This window comes from Trematomus bernacchii, unplaced genomic scaffold, assembly GCF_902827165.1.
Source record: "Trematomus bernacchii unplaced genomic scaffold, fTreBer1.1, whole genome shotgun sequence".
In the NCBI taxonomy this organism is placed as follows: Eukaryota; Metazoa; Chordata; class Actinopteri; order Perciformes; family Nototheniidae; genus Trematomus; species Trematomus bernacchii.
Window position 1 is genome coordinate 3,797,012 of NW_022987469.1, and position 7,269 is coordinate 3,804,280.

Consider the following 7,269-nt stretch of genomic DNA (forward strand, 5'->3'; position numbering starts at 1 on the left):
TGAGTGGAGAGTGGGAAACTATAACACATGCATGGATAAACCTGGTACATATTGTTTTTATAGGGATTTCTTGAAGTTCTTAACATTAAAAGATAAATCTGTTTTGCTCTTTATGAAGGAACGACCCACAGGCACATCAGATCAATACGAAGTAAGTTATACGGGCATTTACAGAGGCATACAAGTACAATTCTGTTGTCCTCAGTGTCATGAAAGTTTAACTGGTGGATAGATTATATTTTAAACTTTACAATACTGTTTGATCTCAGGATATTCTGTGTAGGTTTTACAAAGCTGGCTTTGTGTGTGACAACAAAAAAAAACAGGAGAAAAAAGTGTAATGATGGAGGGATGAAGAAGGAGTTATAGCATTTAGAAAGCTACCAATGCTGCTAAGATAACATGCTTTTTCCAACACTATAGGGACACAGATCTTTATAATAATCACTGTGAGACAAACACTCCAAAATGGCACCAACAACCGCCCCCCCCCCCCCAGCTCGTTTAACTTCTTTGTTTGGTGATAATAACCAGAGGATGGCTCCATATGTCCCATAACCCCTGAATGTCCTTAAAATGTCCTTATGTATGATCACTGTAATACATTAAGATTTAAAAGACACACGACAGTATAGCATGAGCCTGTGAGGAGCAGTATTTATTTAACAAATAATTACTTTGTGTCCCAAGCAGCAAAAACCATCAAGTACCAGTGTTAGATAATATTCTGAATAGTTGTAGTTTGATATTCGATTTTTTGCATTTAAAAGAGACCGATGTTATTGTTTTTACTTTTTCAATAATCAGAAAAACTGATGAAACCAACAATGTGTTGGTTTGAGAAGTCTGTCTCTGATCCCCATACTCACTGTCGTTTCTAACACCACAGACATTAGCTGTGTCACCCCCTCACATATTAAGTCAGCAGAGTCGCTGTCCTGCAGAACAACCCTGTCTCCTAGAAATTACGTTCCCACAAAACTAAACTGCATTCTCAAATACGTTTTGCAAGAAACGTATTTCCTTCCACGTTACGTTTGTTATGAACATATCTTAAATACGTTTATTTTCTACATATCTTCTAGAAACCTATTTTCTCTCACATGACGTTTGTTATGAACGTATCTTAAATACGTTTGCTTTCTACCTATATTTGCCATTTCTTTTCTAGCTTATAATAATGATAATAGTCATTTATTAATATCATTTTAGAGCAAACTTATTTTCGCGCTGGCTGGCGGCTGACTTTTCAGTTGACCAAATCCGTTATTATGCTGGTTAATGGTTAATAATCACAATATTGTTTGTAGTCGTTTCATACAGCATTCTCAATTACGTTTAATTTTGTCCCACGTTACGTTTGTTCTGAACATATCTTAAATACGTTTGCTTTCTACCTATCTTTGACATTTATTTTCTAGCTTATAATAATGATAATAGTAATTTATTAATATCATTTTAGAGCACACATTTGAAATCGACGATCGGGCTTGATATCCTATGGTTAAATTAAAATCAGTAGGCGAGGCTGTAATTTCGCCAGCTGCGAGGCAGAAAATAATAGTTTTAACATGCCAAAAAGCTGCTGTGTCGTTTATTGCACCTCAAACATTAAAACAAATCCAGAGTTACGTGTTTCTGTACTTCCTCTAAGAAGAAAGGACAGTATACAACAGAAGAGCTCTGTGGCTTCAGGCTTGATCGCCGTTCAAATGACAGCTGGTTTCCCCAAAAGTGAGCAGGGCTGTAAAGTGACGTAGGAAAGATCATCAGCTCGCTGATTGGATGTTTTAGCCGCAATGCACGTCGGGATATGGTGTTAATGCGATATGAAATCCGAAAAAAGAATCAGAGTTTAGGATGGCCGAAGACACTACACTACCCATAATCCCCAGCTATCGTTTGGGACTACAGTCCTGTTGACAAACCCCGTGATTAATCTTCAAGCTCTGGGATTGGATGTTGGAGTGGCAGTGCGCCAAGGTTACGCCGAGCGCCAAACAGCTCTTTGAAATGGAACGAAACCACGGCAGACTTTCCAAAACTGGACTCGAACGCCCCCCCCAGAACTACAAATGCTGGCTATTGTGTTTCGCAACATGTTCTATAGCGTCTCTACTGGGAATTGTAGTTTTAAAAGACGTTTTCGTTTTTCCCAAAATTAGAAGTTGACAGTATTAAACTGTGTACAGCCCTGGAGGTTTAGGGGATAGGAAACAAATTGGTGTGTACAAATGTAAAACATGTAATTAATAAATGGGTGAAAATCGCTTGTGTCCATAATGGGAAGCATTAATATATACCCACATGCCAGCTCATTATTACTTTGGAATTCTACTCCACTACAATTCAGAGGTTAACCTGGTATTTTTACTCCACTACATTTATTTTAGTTACTTTGCAGATTCTGATTAATGATGTGAAATATAAACAACCCTTAAAGCAGACTTTAGTTACACCTGAGTAAAATTCAGGGAAAGGTGATTGTCAAGTGCCAACAATCAGGAGAGATATTAGTTGGTGCTTGAGAAGACTAAACATTTATCTGCAGATCTCTATAAAGTATATTCATTACTCGTTATTCTCTACTAATAGTTAATTAAAAACTGTATATAATAGCTATTTTGCACATCCCTTTCAAGATTTTCTAAGGTTTATTGACATATCATATACACAACTATGTTGAAGTTATGCAATTAATGAAAAACTTGGGTCACAGGTTCCTCAACAGTGCATTACAAGACATCTATCAATATGTGTGTATTCCTCCACCATTAAACTCAAATTCTGCACATGTCTTATACTATCTACATACATAAGAGTATAATTAATATATATATAATATCAGTTAAAATAAGTGCTTCAACACAGTTAACATTGCAGGAAAGCAATATATTAGACGCTAAGTACTTTGTCAGGCTTAATATTTATCTGTAGATAGATACCCCCAAAGCTTTTTTCTTATTTGAAAGAAAACCTAAAGTATTGTTTAATGTGTTAATAAAGGTTAATTAGTTTGTCTGTTTTGCACATCCTCATATTAATATCTTTGTACATCAGGCACTACACTGTTTTATTGTAGAGATCACTTACAGTATCTTCTTGATTTTTTATATTCTATATTTCTATCATTGACCTTCTACTTTCCCCCTATGAAAGTATGTACTCTTAATATTTTATTCATCAAATAACATTATTCAACAAAAATAACATTATTCAACAAAAATGATTAAATAACGTGCTTTAACCACTAGGCGGTGCACACAAGGTACACACAGTATACTAATAATAACTTTGTATTATTAGTGTAGGACACTTATGTATGTATAACATCTGAAGATGTGTAGTTTTATTCATGTTTTTACATAATTGTACAGGATATTGCTATATTATTTCTCATGTTTACTTCTACACATTAATATCTGATTTGTAAAACATCACAGACAGAAAGGTATATCCGTCATTTAATGGTAAGCTATTGAAATTGTGATTCCATAGATGTGTCTCCCATCACCCAAATCCCCTGACTATTCTCTCAACTCAGTATTTACATTCTTATATTCAAAGAAAATCAGTAATATCTTTAAAAACTACAAGTCCTTTTCTATCAGCTGTGCACCGTTATGGTGTAAATATAACCTATCTACCAATTGGATCAAATATAAAAGTCAGCCGTATTAGTATTGATACTGCAAGGAGACGTATTTTGTGAAAAGAAATGTAAGATGTTGTTTAATTGTTGATATATTTATGATCCACGACACGTATTCAGTTTCGGCGGCAGTTCTTCCAGAACTTCAGTCCAGAAGTCTTCTCATCAGGGCTCTATAAATAAAGAACTATGGCAGATGTGTAATATTTAATGTAGCCGAACCGTGTATTACAATGCCGTTATGTGATGATTTTCAAAGAGAAAAGCAAGAACACTCAGAATAAAGTATTATTATTATTTTTTTTAATGTTTTCGGATTTCACATCGCATAAACACCATATCCCAACGTGCATTGCGGCTAAAACATCCAATCAGCGAGCTGAGGATCTTTCCTACATCTGTTTCCGGTATTGTTCCTGTAATGAGAGTTCACATTTATGCTACATTGAAGGGTGGAATTGACTACACATCTTCAGAAACATAATTTGCTTCAGATATATACTGTAACTCATAGCAATATTGTAACCATTAAGAAAAGCCAACTGCATTAAAAACCCAGTTAACAAACACAAGGTAAAGTATTTTTCCTTCAGTAATGAAGATGTAATTCCAATGTAGACACACCTGGGGTCGCTGTTCAGTCTGTTACGCTGAGCCATGCATTGTCTGGAACGTAAAAGGGACGAAGAAGACAAAGTGAAGTGACGTACTTCCGGTTCAATGTGAAAACATTCCCAGTTAAACCATAGATATATATAAAAACATATGTTTATATATATCTATGAGTTAAACAACATAAACAAATCGCTTAATAAAAAGATAAAACACTGGCATGTAATTTACGTTTGGATTAAATAGAATGGTTTTGAATAATAGATGAGAGTAAAATCTACGTCACAGCCCCACCCACTTTTGGGGAAACCAACGCTGTCATTTGAACGGTGATCAAGCCTGAAGCCACAGAGCTCTTCTGCTGTCCTTAGAGGAAGTTTGAGGTGTTTGAGGTGCAATAAACGACACAGCAGCTTTTTGGCATGTTAAAACTCTGCCTCGCAGCTGGCGAAATTACAGCCTCGCCTACTGATTTTAATTTAACCATAGGATATCAAGCCCGATCGTCGATTTCAAATGTGTGCTCTAAAATGATATTAATAAATTACTATTATCGTTATTATAAGCTAGAAAAGAAATGTCAAAGATATGTAGAAAGCAAACGTATTTAAGATATGTTCAGAACAAACGTAACGTGGGACAAAACTAAACGTAATTGAGAATGCTGTATGAAACGACTACAAACAATATTGTGATTATTAACCATTAACCAGCATAATAACGGATTTGGTCAACTGAAAAGTCAGCCGCCAGCCAGCGCGAAAATAAGTTTGCTCTAAAATGATATTAATAAATGACTATTATCATTATTATAAGCTAGAAAAGAAATGGCAAATATAGGTAGAAAGCAAACGTATTTAAGATACGTTCATAACAAACGTCATGTGAGAGAAAATAGGTTTCTAGAAGATATGTAGAAAATAAACGTATTTAAGATATGTTCAGAACAAACGTAACGTGGGACAAAATTAAACGTAATTGAGAATGCTGTATGAAACGACTACAAACAATATTGTGATTATTAACCATTAACCAGCATAATAACGGATTTGGTCAACTGAAAAGGCAGCCGCCAGCCAGCGCGAAAATAAGTTTGCTCTAAAATGATATTAATAAATGACTATTATCATTATTATAAGCTAGAAAAGAAATGGCAAATATAGGTAGAAAGCAAACGTATTTAAGATACGTTCATAACAAACGTCATGTGAGAGAAAATAGGTTTCTAGAAGATATGTAGAAAATAAACGTATTTAAGATATGTTCATAACAAACGTAACGTGGAAGGAAATACGTTTCTTGCAAAACGTATTTGAGAATGCAGTTTAGTTTTGTGGGAACGTAATTTCTAGGAGACAGGGTTGTGCAGAACGATGACTGCGTCTGCTTCTGACAGGTCAGGAATAATAGAACGTTCAGAGGAACAAACAGTAGCCTACCTGAAGTCTCAATGTGCTCCTGAGTGAAGAGCTTTAATCAGATATTTATTTATCACACAAACATCAACAAAATGCCTCAAAGCTTAAAGGGGACCTATCATGCAAAATGCACTTTTGTACGTCTTTTATACATGAATATGTGAACTCACCAAGTGTCAGAAAACACAACCCTCTCTATTTTCCTCCATACCCAAATCTCTAAAAAAGGGGCTGCAACGGATCTGATAAAAAACTGATCCAGATTTGAACACTGTCCTGACGTCAGGACGGTGGCGCTACGGCTATTGGGCCAACTCCACCAATCAGGAGGAGACAGCCACAGCCATTGCCGTTCGAAAGGGCTGGAGACGCTGTAGTACATATGCCAGGCCTGTAGATGGTGCTGTTCTCACAGAATCTGCCTTTGCAAAAACAGAGCTAAAAAATGTCAAATTGAGCAAAATGAGGCATGGCTAAAATGCATGATCTGTTTGGTATTTAAAAAAAAAAAAAAGTATAAATATGCCTTATATAGGTATGGTCCTACACTATATTATTATAATATAGCATGATAGGTCCACTTTAACTTTAGGTTCTAAATAATTACGACTTTTTAATTAACTAAAAGGTGGCTAAAATGAGGGTCTCCAAACTGATTTTGATTAAGTAATTAAGCAATGACTACCTTAAAATCCTTACATATAATAGTGTTCATAAGCAAATTGTGGCCCAGAGTGCTTCGACATATATAATGTATGTGCACATACCTGATTCCCCCAGCTTAAAGAGAAAACTCTCACCTCAGAGTATGCAGCTTCATTTAATGATGTGGAGCTTTTCCGTTTCTGATATTTCTGCCTCCGTTCCAATATAATAGAGGAGAATGGAATTATAGTTGACATAAATTGGGGCCTAACTATAGGCGCTTTCACACCGGAGTATTTTCCCCGTACTTTTCCCGTTTAGTTCCGATAGTGCCTGGAATTTTGCGTTCACACCAAAAAGAGAACTTAGTTCAGATAACTTTTACCCCCATTTTTAGTGCCTGATAGAGAGGTGGTACTATCCTGGGGATAAAAAAGTACCAATTTCTGATTGGCTGGGCGAATTGCAAAACCACGCCCCGTAAAACTGAAGCCGCCATTGTATTTGCTGGCATTAGCATTATTAGCATTAGCATTAGTCCCGCGCACCAACGGAGAGAGAATAACTTATGGCAACACAAAAAAAAAACATGGGAGCGGTGGAGTGATGAGGAGGTGTCGGCGTTCTGGCCATTTACATTTACTCTGAAGGCTTCAGTAGAAGCTGCTGGGAGTCCCAGCAGCTTCTACTGAAGCCAGTCCCCAACTCCGGGGACTTCCGGCCGGGAACTTCGGGTGGCAGTATATGCCGTGAAGTGGTTTGCGGCCTGCCAGTAAACCCAAAGCAGAAGAAGAAGAAGTGACGTCAGCGGCTTCATTTGCGTAATCTTCCCTCAGGGAACTTATTCCGGTGTGAACGCGATCTGTACTAAGTTCCATTTAATGGCGCATTTCCACCATGGCGCAGAGCGCGGTTTAAGTGTGCCGTGTCGTGCCGGGCCCG